Source organism: Oreochromis aureus, linkage group 9 (genome assembly GCF_013358895.1).
Source record: "Oreochromis aureus strain Israel breed Guangdong linkage group 9, ZZ_aureus, whole genome shotgun sequence".
Classification (NCBI taxonomy): Eukaryota; Metazoa; Chordata; class Actinopteri; order Cichliformes; family Cichlidae; genus Oreochromis; species Oreochromis aureus.
The window spans coordinates 13,405,915-13,419,093 of NC_052950.1; the positions used below are offsets into that span (position 1 = coordinate 13,405,915).

Genomic DNA, 13,179 nt, shown 5'->3' on the forward strand with positions numbered 1-13,179 from the left:
TTGTGTTAAACAGGAGCTAACAGAGTGCATGAGTACCACGTGGCATGTAAAGAGACCAGTTGTTTCTCTGTGTGTCCATATGCACATATTAGGGATTACACACCTGTAATGTGCTGCCCTTCCCTATTAGGGTGAGGCATGGGGAGCAAGCAGCGCGTGTAACATGTTATGTAGGTCATGTAACTTGAAGTCATCCATGTGTGAAGATCATGGAAGCTCTCTTCCTCACCGAGAGTGGTAAAGTCTTGAACATGTAATGGTCACAGATTGTATACGTCACTTCAACTGAAAGACCAGGTAGTAAAACCACGAGCACCGCCCATCTGGCTCACAGAGAGTCAGTGTCGGGCAAAGCAAAGCCTTCTTGAAAAAACTACACACACTTTAAATCAACTTTTTTCTTTCATATTCATAAACCGCGACTGTAACATTGCTGAATCGGTGACGCGCTCTTTCTCTGCCTGTGTGTACGTGGCTGTACTTAAAGACATAATTTAAAGTCTAGCTCACAGCTACCGACCCAAAACAGTGAACATTACACGCACGTAAACTGAGCCACACACAGAGAGTCAAAAGGAGGAGGAAGTTTTTCAAGGTGACCCTCTAATTGGCGGCATAATTATGATTCGTCTAAAAATATGGGAAAAAAGGCAAACTCATTCAGAGGGCCGTGAGTGGCAGGGTCAAGCTGAAGGAGAAGTTTAATTTGGCGGTGTATCGATGTCACCTCAGACTTGGAAACGGTTAGCCAAACACAACTCTAGGCGCTTCACTGAGAAAACAGTGGGAGCTATTACCCCTCTTGTAATTAGAAGCCTAGTATAAACTGCAAAGCACACGACCCAAAGAGTGGAAAAAGACCTCAGAGTCGAAATGTCAACGGGTTACGGGTGTAGAAAATAAGACTAGTTAAAAACACTCAAAGAAGATGTGTGTGTGTGTGTGTGTGTGTATTTGGTGTGTATGCTAGGATGGATCTCTTCGATGCTAATTCAGATGCTCATTTGTGGAATCCCCTCAGCTGCCTTGCCTCCAGCCTGGCCTCGGCCCACACGAGAGGGAAACTGATTACCTGGATTTCTTTTGTGTTTAGCGCCCCTGCAAGGCAACAATCAGTCTGTTTCGATAGCAGGTTTACATCGATGTTGATATTCAGATTTTTATTGTTTTCATCTCTCTCTGAGTAAAAGCTACATAGATCTCTTCCAATACCATGGTTCTCAGACTGCATTTTTAAGGTCATTCATTAGTCTTAAAAACGACTAAGAAAGCGTCTTTTCCTCCTTTACTGGCCACAGGAAGTGTGCCTATGACTCAATTATGGCCCCTTTCCAGGATGTTTTAATCCAAGCTGTACAGTGATGATAGAAACACCATGAATTCTGCCTCTGTGCTCTCAGTCACTTTGGTTAAACGCACCTGCTTAAATTCCCCCGGTATGGTGTGCTGCGTGTCTGTATTTTGGCTTGCATGAAAATGGATTTTTATTTATTTTTTTAAATGTTTGCCATGCCACCATCCTATGCTAATTAGCACGTGAAATCCAGTTGACAAGACGAGACAAAAGCTTGAAAAGGTGTTTGTGTGTTCGGTTTGGGTGATGCCATTTCATGCAATGCACCATGGCTCTCAGGAAGCATCATTGCTAAGACACAAAAAGGAAAGAGCATTAGAGGGCCTGTCTGCTCGACACTACTCTGTTCTGGTCTGTTGTGTTGTGTTATGGTGCTAGCCTGGCTTCTAGCCCTAGCTTGAGTGCTCCCTCCACTCCACCATTGTTCCATTTGATAGCACTAAGTGACTGATTTAGGTTCAATGCCTGCATGGAGCAGACAGGCCAGCTGTGGGTTAAGCAGATAGCATTCAAGTGAGCTAACCCAATTCAAACCCAATCAAGCCAGGATTTATCGTTGGGGTCTGTATTTAGAAATCTGATAGAGTCTGCATCAGTCCCTTGACTTGTATCAGGAGAGATGGGCCTTATTTCTTTTAGCGGAGGACTATAAACGGCAAACCATGTTTTCCAGCAGGGACATAAATTTCAGGATTTGTAGACATTACCGCAAATGCACATTGGGAATGGGAGGGAGGAGCAGGGGCACAGGAAGTGGGGATGGCACAGCTGCAGACGTGGCTCCATGGTTCGCAAATATAGTCTGTCTGTCTTTCTGGGAGAAGATGTGATTTCACACCTAGCGAATCATACCATACCACATATGAATGCAGAAGAAAAGCCATCAGTCTTTAAATACAAGCGCCTGTGGAAAGGTTCTCTTTTAAAAAAAATCCAGTGTGACTTGTGATAAAATTTGACTGACCTGACAGTCATTTTTATTCAAGTGCGTGTGCAAATATAAAGTCTAGCAACAGATGGATTTGGATTACCTGTCACCGATAGCATGACGCTTTGTTGCTTTTTTAGTCTGAGGGCAAACAAAATAAAAAATAAACTGCGATCGGAGGCATCTATGGCTCAGAGATAAAAGTATAAATGCACTTCATTCTAAAAGGGTATTCTTTTGTGTCATATTTTAAGAGCGACCTATATTTATACCTAAAATAGGACTTGAACTTGCAAATAACAGCTAAAAAGAGGGCAGACGGAGAGACACAGTTCCACTGGGTGACACATTTCTCTGGTAATGCGTGTCTGGGAAAGGTACAGTGTATTTTATTTGTTTGTCTTACATGGCCTTCCCCATCATACACATATTCATGTGACATCTTGCTCCATTTTGTGACATGACACATGTAAACACCATGTCTAGATTGGATTGTTATGAAAAAAAAAACCTGTCATGTTGCCTCTGACAATCAAAACAGTTCCCAAATGTAACCCTGTAACCTTGTAATGAACTGATCAAAACACTCTGTCAGAGTAGGGACTAATCACGGGGCCTCAAGTCAAAAATCTCCCACGAATGTGGAAATCCACTATTTTGCAAGTGAGTTAATTACATGTATTAGATATTAAAATGTTACTTTTAAAATGATGGGTTTACTATACTAAACTGCACAAACCTGTTTATACTTATACTGTATGATGCACTTGTGCAGCCAGAGTGTGTGTGTATGTTTGCAACTAAAGGGAGGAGGAAAGGAGAAGTTTCAATGAGCACACAAGCTGAGCCAGGCTGGCTACTGTCCAGAACAGGAGCCTAAGGCATGGGCACAAACAGGCTTGTCAGTCCCCCTGATCCCTTAATGATTGATCCAAACTAGATAGCCATCATTACCATTCATGCACTCTCTCTTCTCCAGACCTCCCTACCTTCGCCTAATTTTACCTCCCATTTGCACGTTTCCATGGACTAATTAAACATTTCCCTCCTCTCTTGCTCTCTCTGTCTCCCTACCTCTTTCTGTCTCACTCTGTGTCCAGTGGTATGAAAAATAATGCAGCACATTTTTGGCACGTTATTATGTATGAAATGTGAGGGGCATAATGTATTCCAGCCGGTTGGAGTTCTCTTAGACTCGTCTTGCTTGCATCGCCTTGCTTTACAGCCAGTGTGAATGCTATACCTCCCATTTCTGCTTCCCTTCTTAAAAGCTGCTGACCTTGCCTCCGTCCCGCCCGTCACCAACTCACGCTTCTCCGCAAGGGCTGGGGTTTTCTCCACTGTCGTGATCCTTTTGGTTTGTAGTTCTGTCCCACTTGGCTTTAATTTACAGTGGGAAAATAATTAGAATCTCACTTTTGCAAAGAATGGAGTGAAAATGTAAACAATGCTTCCCTGCGGGTGGGTGCTTCATCACTTTGACAGGTGCATTTGAATTTGCCTGGGTGGCGGACAGGCTTGGTTATTTATGTGTCAGTCGCACATGGAAGCCCCGGCTGTGGCTGCAGTTGGGACTCAGACTAGGGACGAGATTGAAACTCAGTGGAGAGGGTGATACGGGGTTTGGATTTTGGGAGACTACAGAGGATGTTGCTGGTTCTGGACCCGGTGCTCAGAACGGTGCTGTGGCTCCTGGCATTTTTGCACATCTTGCCAACCAAAGCAGTTACAGCACCGGTGCCCAATCTAGCACCGCTTCCATGAACTGTTACCACAAAAAGACTGCTGCCCAGCAATTCTGTTTGCATCCAACAAATTTGCTGGGCCCAAAGTCGGATCCATGGTCGTCAGTGGTTTTGGGATTACTGCAAGAAATTAATCAAAGAGTTGCAGATTCAGTCTGCAGATTCCACCCACCATGATTTTTTTTTTACCATGTAAATTACCTAAAATATATGCTGTCTAATATTTGTAATATTTGATTCTAAACCTGCTCGATGCATGCTGCTTCTAATAAGGTAGAAAGGTAGCACCAGCACTGGCACCAAATCAGTGGAAAAGAAGTGTAGAAGAGAGGAAAGAAATATGGGAGTGAATCTGGATGTATGGAGGAGATTTAAGGCTATAGTGGTAAGAGACCCAGTAATGGGGAGAGTAGTAGGACTGATACCTATGTTGGATTAAAGAGACTGATGTATGTCTGGGACTGTGTGTATGGATTACTGCTTTAATTTGCCCTATAGAGGTTTAGAAATAAAAAATAGAAGTCTGTGTACAGACTTGTTTTTGGGGTATCCTTAGCAAGTTACTTGGAGATTCTTACATAAGGAATATTTTGAGCACAAAGAAAGCTTTATGGAGTTCCAAGTCACCTGGTTTTTAGCAGTCTTTCTGTAAATATATTTTACGCTGTGAACCAGATCAGAGTCATGCTGGCTGGAAATGCTGAACTGTGACATGATCCAAAAGGAAACATTTTAAGTGTTTCAGCAGATCCAGTTAAGCTTCATCTGGATCACTGCATTGCATTAAGTTTACGAAGTAGACTTTGTGTCATAGATAGATAGATAGATAGATAGATAGATAGATAGATAGATAGATAATTTATTTGTATGGAACATAGGTACTTAAAACACATTAAAGCGATATTTTGTATTCACATTTTCACTGTACATTGAATTAGTGCTCACTGGTATTACCATTTAATACAAATTCATCCATATACTTTACAACAAAAGGCAGTCACATCTAAGGCAGTAAATGCAGTGGGTTAGCACACACAGATCTGAAAGAAGCATCAGTGATTATTACCAAGTGAGAAAAGAGGTAGACATGGTTGCTTCTTTGTCCACATGTACGTACACACACACACACACACACACACACACACACACACAGAGAGAGGAGAGAAACAGTAACACTCATATAAATACTAACACACACATACGACCATGCTCACAGACAGACAAAGCCCCACACAGTAAGGCAACGCATGCGTGCATCTCCAATGCCTGCGGGCGCTTAGGGCTATGCAGCAGGGAGTGGGGGGAGGCAGGGAGTAGTGGGTTGTGGGTTGATGGGGAGGAGGGTGTGTGTTGGGTGTGTGTGTGTGCGTGTGTGTGTGCGCACTGTGCATTGAGGCTCTCCAAGCTATAGAGGGTCAATCCCTCCTCTCCAACACCACCATCATTTCTGTCAGAGCTGGCTTGGGTTCAAGGCCTGGTTGCTGAACACGGGGTTCATGTAACAGATACAGACAGTATGTAGAAACACAAACACACACGTCAACATGGACTCGTGGACACATGCACCACCAACATGTAATTATACATTGCATGCAGCACAACAATTTGAATTAATAAGTGCATATGCTTTAGTGCAGATGTGCAGAGATGCATTGCACGTACGTCAGAGGCCAAATTGTACTAAAGCACAAGCTCATTCTCTGATATTACTTCATGCATTTATGAACATAATGTTGGAAATGTTACTGGAAAATCAGTCACTTAACTCATGACATTATTTAAAAAGTAATCGCATTACTCATTACCCAGTAGAAAAAGTCATGAATAACCTGTTGTTACTGGACACTGATCTGAAAGTTTACAAGAAAAAGTTTATTTTGCATCTTAAGGAATTTTGTCTTCAAGGTTAGCCTTATTTCTCAGCATGTACACTATAACTGTTAAAGATAAAAACTAGGTGACTCCCAGTCCAGAGCATGAAACAGTTTGAATTTACTAGAACTGGCATTTGTCTTTTGGTAGAGGTGAACCACCATCCTGGAACAGCTAATAAAAGAGCTAATAGGCCAACCACAAATGTCAAAGTAACAGAGGCACTGAGATTAGCAAACGTAATATAACAACTGAATTTCAAATTGTAACCATGTATACTTCCTGTTAAAGGGGAAAAAAATGCATCCACATTCGTGCAACATTTTTCTAAGTAACAAACTGCTGCACGCCACAGTGAGTAGCAGCACACGAGGTTCGTACAGCACATACACATCCAAAGCCAAGACACGCTACAGCACATTGCACATGGCTGGGAACAGACCAAACCATAAAGCATAAAAGACCACCGACATACATGCATGGATAAGCCAAGCAATGTCAGCCATTAGAATGGAAATAGATATGCTATTATTGCAAATTTAGCCAATATGTGGATGCTCGGCAGATATAATTGGAGCAGCTTGAAAATGGCATGGATGCACACTGTCTGCGTTGGGCCTGAGTTGGCTGAAGCAAAGGTCTGTGTCTGGTTAAACGCACCGCTGGACAAGACAGGCCACCCATTCATATTTGCATGGAGGGACACACATACGTGCATGCATATATACACACACACACACACACACACAGTGACAAAATGACTGTTATGCTACAGTAGCTTCCACCCACCCTCCTCACATGGCTGTGCCCGTAAAGCAAAGATCACCGTCTGCAATTATTTCAACTTGAAGAATGATAGATTATAAGCAGTAATACACTCCGTCTAAAAGTAGCACAGGCTAAATTGGACTTCTAGAAAAGATAAACAAGCAAAACTGACTGTATTTACAGTCAGAATAAACCAAACGACTTTAAAAGAGATTATACAATGAGATAGCATCGCTGACTGCCTGAGATAATCCAGAAAATAAGATATGCATAATTCGCCATTACTAATCTCCTTTGCAGAAAGCCTACTCTCAACCTACAGTAAACAACTCAGATAGCAGCCCATCTTTTTTTCTGCCACACCATGTCTGACTCACCCTGGGCCTTAGGGAGATCACTTTTTCCAGGTTTGTTCTGGAGAATATTGAAGTTTACTTGAAACTTTAACAAAAGATAAATAAGCCTGTGCCACATTTAAATGTTTCAATGTTTACAGATGACTCACAGTCGCAAGTTTCTGCAAGTAAAGGTGATTAAAGTTGATCGGAATCTTCACCAGTGTTGAAATAATGAATCCACCGGGAAAAGGTGAACACGTAAACCAGTATCCACGAGCATTAAGACTCTTAAGACCAGGATCTGAACTACTCTTGATAAGTCATGAGCTCACCTAAATATGATTTATGAAATGTTGCTGGTTTCTAAAATATTGATGATATGCTACTTTTTCCACACTCTTTTTTTCTGTATTTGAATTTCCATTGATCACGGGTTTTACTACAGTATTTCTCATGTATGATTCAGTACTGCTTCACTTTTTTATAAAGAAACAGAATACATGCTCTCCTGCCAAGGAACATAGTTTTCACTCTTATCTCCCGTAAAACAGAAAATAAATTAGTTACTATTAGTTAAATGTATGAACCTTATGATACTTAAGAATACTGACAAGCAGGGTGAAACAGTAAAGTAGGCACTCTTTCTCTCTGACAGGAACAAACTGTATTACTGTTATTACTGGAATAAGAAACCTCTCTCTCATAAAGACGCACAGCAGGCAGCAGCTAGTTTTCAACTGTTTTCTTATTATCCTTATTTTCACTAACAGAACTGATGATAAATGAAACTATAATCAAGTGTCAAATGTTTAGTAATTATTTTGTCTTGTCAACATTTGAACACACTCACACACACACGAATGCATAGGGGGCGACGCTACAACCCCAACCTCCAAGAAAGGTTTGTGTGTCATATTGGCTTCCGTCTTTATTGGCTCCTTATTAAATCCAAAATCAAATTTAAAATCTTTCTCCTCACAAACAGGTTCTTGAATAATCAGGCCCCATCTTGTCTTAAAGATCTCATAGTAGCGTATCGTACTAACAGAGCACTTCGCTCTTAGACTTCGCGCTTCCGTAAAGTATTTAAAAGTAGAATTGGAGGCAGAGTCATCAGCTTTCAGGACCCTCCTCTTTGGAATCAGCTCAATAGCTCCCAACCAGTCGCAGCAGATGGCTGCTCCTCCATTAGCCTGGTTCTGCTGGAAGCTTCTTCCTGTTAAAATTGAGTTTTTCCTTTCCACTGTCGCCAAGTGCTCAAAGGAGGTCCTTTGATTTTTGGGGTTTTCTCTGTATTAGTGTAGGGTCTCTACCTTACAATGTTGCTATATAATTAAAATTGAATTGAAATGAACCGATCGGGGTTCAGTATCTTGCCCAAAGATACTTTGTCATGCAGACTGTAGTATCTGGGGAACAAACCACTGATTTCCGATTGGTAGATGGGTCTTGCTAGACTTTTCCAGCCAGCCTTTACGGTCAGGACCATAACTTTCTAACATTAAGTGTATCAAGTTCAAACTAATTGTATCACCAGTACTTTCCAACTTACTCATTTGGCATTTGTCGCATGCCCTTTTGTGGTGGGAAAACACGTTTCCGTGGAGGACGCATTTCAAAATGTCATGTCGAGTTCTTAAAATTTTAGGAGACCAGGCTTCGTATTAAGATGCTGCAGACAGATGCCAAAGTTGAGTATTGCCTTTGATATCCAGAATTTGACTTTGGAGTAGCTTCCACCTAATAAAGCCTCGAAGGCTGGAGGTGATAAGTATCCAAGCCAATAACCAAAATGAGAGCTGGGAATAAGTGGTAAGACTTCACACACATTCTCACTCAGACACACTATAGCTGGATGTGCACACACACACGCACACACACACACACACCCTAAGTTGTCTCTTTAAGCTTATGAGGGGAAAAAAAAATCTCCAAATGTGGTGAAAAAAAATCCAAATGTCTATCTCTCCTCTGGATGTCACGTGGGGCTGTTAAGACGCAACACCTGTCACAATCACCAGGACTTCTTCATCCCCTAAGGGCCACAGGAAGCGGCCAAGGTCAAACTCTTTAAAGGGGGAGTGAAGGGAGGAGAAGTAAGTAACGGCAGACAGTCGCAAAAAATCAGATCTGTCAAATTCAAGCCACAAAACCTCTGCGGAGCTAGAAGCTGTATACCTAAGCATGCATGTATGTTGAGTATGCATTACATACAACATCGCCCCAGTGTGTATGCAAAGTATATCTGCCTGCAGGGTACGTGCCCTGTAACATTTCCTCAGCTGATATAATCAAATCTTTTCCTCCAATAATGGCACCTCACTGTGTCATTAATCACTTAAAATGTTTGGTGAAACCACATTCTGCACCGGCTTCACAGATCCGAGCCAGGTGCTCTGAGTGGAAAACCTCTTTAACCGATGTAAAACGAGTCTTGGTTGGAAAGCTCTCGCTACAGTCTTTTTCTCACTTTCAAGAGTCCAATTTGTTGTCTTCTGTTTCACATTAGGGGATGGCAGGGCAGCAACAAAAGGACTCTTTAGGACGTGGCCCGCTGGAGGAGGAAGAAGTCGATGGAAGGAAGGCTTGAAAGTGGCGAAAACCTGTTGTCAGTTTAACCTCTTCCAGCTGCGCATGTTTTGACAGCTGACATGCAAAGCTTCATATTATGAAGAAATTATAGGGAAAAGCTTTTCCTCACTAATGGTTTCATGAGAGTCAAGTGTCCAAAATATTCAAACTCAATGTTTCGAAACAACACCCGAGCATCTTACCTAAATCCTTTTGGTTGACACAGAGGTCGAACATAATATAGGCTGCTAACCAAAGGCGCTTCCTTGTTTAGACTCCTCTTTTTCCCCTCTCACATTCCATCTCTTTGAAAGAAAAGCCTGCCCAGGCCCAGGCATTGGTAGATAATGACATCCTCTCCCTGGATTAATTGTAAGGGACACATTAAGCAATGGAGCTGACACTCCCTGTAATTAAACTGTTCACACCGACGAGTTCATACTGGAACACTTTCTCCTTTCTCTTGCTATCTAATGTTGGAACTGTGAGCCTGTTTAGGAATGCAGGTTGACTATAAGAAAAGGAAGTGTGTGGTGAAATTTAAACCCAAATAAGATAAGGTTTGTGCTTTTTAACCCTCTTGATGAACCTGCAATGATCTCACTACATTTAAAAGTAGTCAGCTCATTTTACTGAAGATATTCTGTATTTGTGTCCATAAAATCTTGCGTGTGAATTGGAAAAGAGGTGAATGTGTTTGATCTTTATCTGTTTTTTCCCCCTCTCTCTTCTTTTTTAACCACTGTGCACCACTTTCACACATTACTGCTCAGCAAAGTCCATGACCTTTTCAGGAACACAGGCATGTAGCCTTTGCAGTCATATCTCATATTGCGCTCCCTAATGCTCCGACTGTGGATGCTGTGCTTGCTGCTGTGTCGCTCCTGTCCTTGCCTGTCTGCTCGCTATCGCCTCGGGCCACTGGGGCCCTCAGCACTGTCCACTAAAAAAAGAAGAAAAAAAAAATCCACTGTAATTGAAGAAGTCTCTCTAATGTGACATGCACACGCAGGCAAGCAGAAAGGTTTGCATGCACACAGTCACACTTATAAATGTGCATGACAGTTTACACACATGCAGGCATACTGGGCCTACATGAACAGGTTTGCCTTCATACACACGCAACCAAGCCAATAAATGCACGCGTGCACACACACGTACACTTGCCCGCACACTGACCACATTGCTCTTTTGTAGAGGTTATTGGGGGTTGGGAGGACTATTTTGATCCCACGCACAAAGGCGCACACACACAGACACACACACACACTACAGACCAGTAGCTGCCCTCTGACTCTAAAAACCCTTCCTGTGCCAGTGAACCACTCAGCTCTTCCTCTCCTCTCTCGGGGTTCCTGTGTTGCTGTTATGGGTTCCTTTTGAGGAGCTGAAGGTTCTATTGTTCTGTGACAGCGGTTCCTGTGTATCCTGTCACGGCCTACTGCTCCCTCTGTCTACCTTCCTCTCCAAAGCTTCTTTCTTTACATGAGTCTAGATTTGCATCTCAAGTGGCTCATACTCATTTAACTGTACTATTTGAACAAGCACAAGATTGATCAGTACAAGTGCGCAGGCATGAACACTTGTAGTGTTTTAAGGACTGAATTGTATTTATTTAGCTATGGGATTAAGATTTTTGTGATGCCTCTGAAAATACCACTTTTTATGTCCGATACCGATACGTAATATCGGATCGGTCCATCTCTAGTCCTCATAGCTATTGTATAGATTAGGCAGGTATGATATTTGTAGCCTATATTATTTTGTCTGAATCCAGATGAACTTTTGCAAAGAGATTAAAGCTCAAAATCTATTTTTATCACTTGGTAATTGGTGGCAAAAGTGTGACCCTGACAGTCCTCTATGGTCAGGGGCTCACAACACACACAGGCTTTGGATTAAAATGGAGAGCACACCTCATATGATTAACAGCCAGCCTCCCAGACACGAGTTATCATTACCACTCCAGTCTGTGCCGTTTGACTCTCAACAGGTTTACTCTCCACCAAGCGCACTGCTGTTGCAAAACACCTTGGGTGTTCCCAAACTCGCCTGCTGGTAACCCATTACCTAGACATACAGAGACAAACGGCACAAAGGTACGCAAATGTTGATGCAATCAGGTTGAGAAAACATCTCCAGGGCCATCATACAAACCCCCTCTCTCCACTCTCTCCCTCCTTCCTCACTTCTTTTAATCTCTCCCTCCCTCCTTCAATTAATACAATGTCACCACCACCACTGGGAAACTTTCCTTTCGGTGAATTAACAGCAACGGGAAAGCTGGTGCTCTACTCTGTCACTGTCATAGCGGTAGCTCCGACAAAACAGTTTGCGTACCTGCTTAAGTATTACAGAAATTAACACCTCCCTTCCAGGTACAGTAATCAAGGGGGTGACGGGAGACAATTAATTAGGTCCATCTGCATCACTGCCTTTACATAATTAATGGGGCTCATTACTGCACCACTAGTAAGATGTGGAGCATGCAAGCCCTCTCACTAGCTTGGAGCATTACTGACAGCACAGGAAAAGTGAAGATTTTTCTTTATTTGAAATCACTGAAATGCGCCTCTAGTTGGCTAACCTGGGGTACTGATTGCGTCTACCAGCAAAATATGTGAACTTTTTATTAATTTATTCCACAGGTTTTAAAAACATCATCCTGAGTCACAACACGTTGTATATCAGTCGTATATCAGGGCAAATCTGATAAACAAATGAAGAACATATGATGTTTTCTTTACGTCTCTCAGCTGTTTTCCATGATTGTCGTTATCACAGGAAAAGGAAGATTGTATTTATCACACAATTAAATTAAAAAGCTACATACTATTATTTTACTCGCCCTCTTTGCTTAGTCAGTGGACCCTGCTGTTGACATCTTAACCTGAGTAATTTTTAAACCTTCAAGCAACTCAATGGAACAACTCGATGGATGAATCTTATAATATAAAGTTAATTGGTGAGAAAGTAAAAATGAAATTATGTTTTATGACCACCTTGTGAAAATTACAAGTTTGATAATAATAGGCCATTTGCAGGTTGGTTATTGAATGTGGATTCTTTTTTTATTGTTTCATTGCTTGGGGGACATAGAGCATTACAGAGATTTTGCTGAGCATGCTAACACCATCAAGAATCTACTTTTAGCCTAACTGATTACCTGCCTCTCATATTTCTACTTGGTTTAATTTTAGCCTTTAAAAAAATCTTCCCATATTAAAAAAAAAAGAAACAGTGGAGAAAAATAAAATTCAGTTTTGGTATGAATTCATGTTGCACTTGGCAGATCTGTTGTTTAGAGATTTTTGGAGAAATTGCCACCTGTTGCAGGGCTAATTTTTATGCCCCTGAAGTTTATCTGTTTGGAGTTTGGAGCACTGATCGGTGGCTCCATTATTGGCATTGCATCTTCTGTAAAGTCCTTGCTTCATGGTGTTACATGGTAAGTCAGTTCATTATTTGTATGTGTTTAAAAATAATGGAGAAGTCTTCTTTTACTAGCATACAGCAATATAGCTTCTAGTACAGGTGTAGATATATAATACAATCATAATTTTCAGGAATTTGTAAATGATTGTCTGTAGAAATCTCCAAAAT

At 41.7% G+C, this 13,179-nt stretch overlaps 1 protein-coding gene and 1 long non-coding RNA gene across 2 annotated transcripts in view; one reads left to right on the top strand and one right to left on the bottom strand.

Moving 5' to 3' along the window:
- LOC120441785 overlaps nt 1-13,179 on the top strand; it is a 45,023-nt gene that overhangs the window by 22,149 nt on the left and 9,695 nt on the right. The window lies entirely within an intron of this gene.
- ofcc1 (orofacial cleft 1 candidate 1) overlaps nt 1-13,179 on the bottom strand; it is a 77,946-nt gene that overhangs the window by 6,815 nt on the left and 57,952 nt on the right. The window lies entirely within an intron of this gene.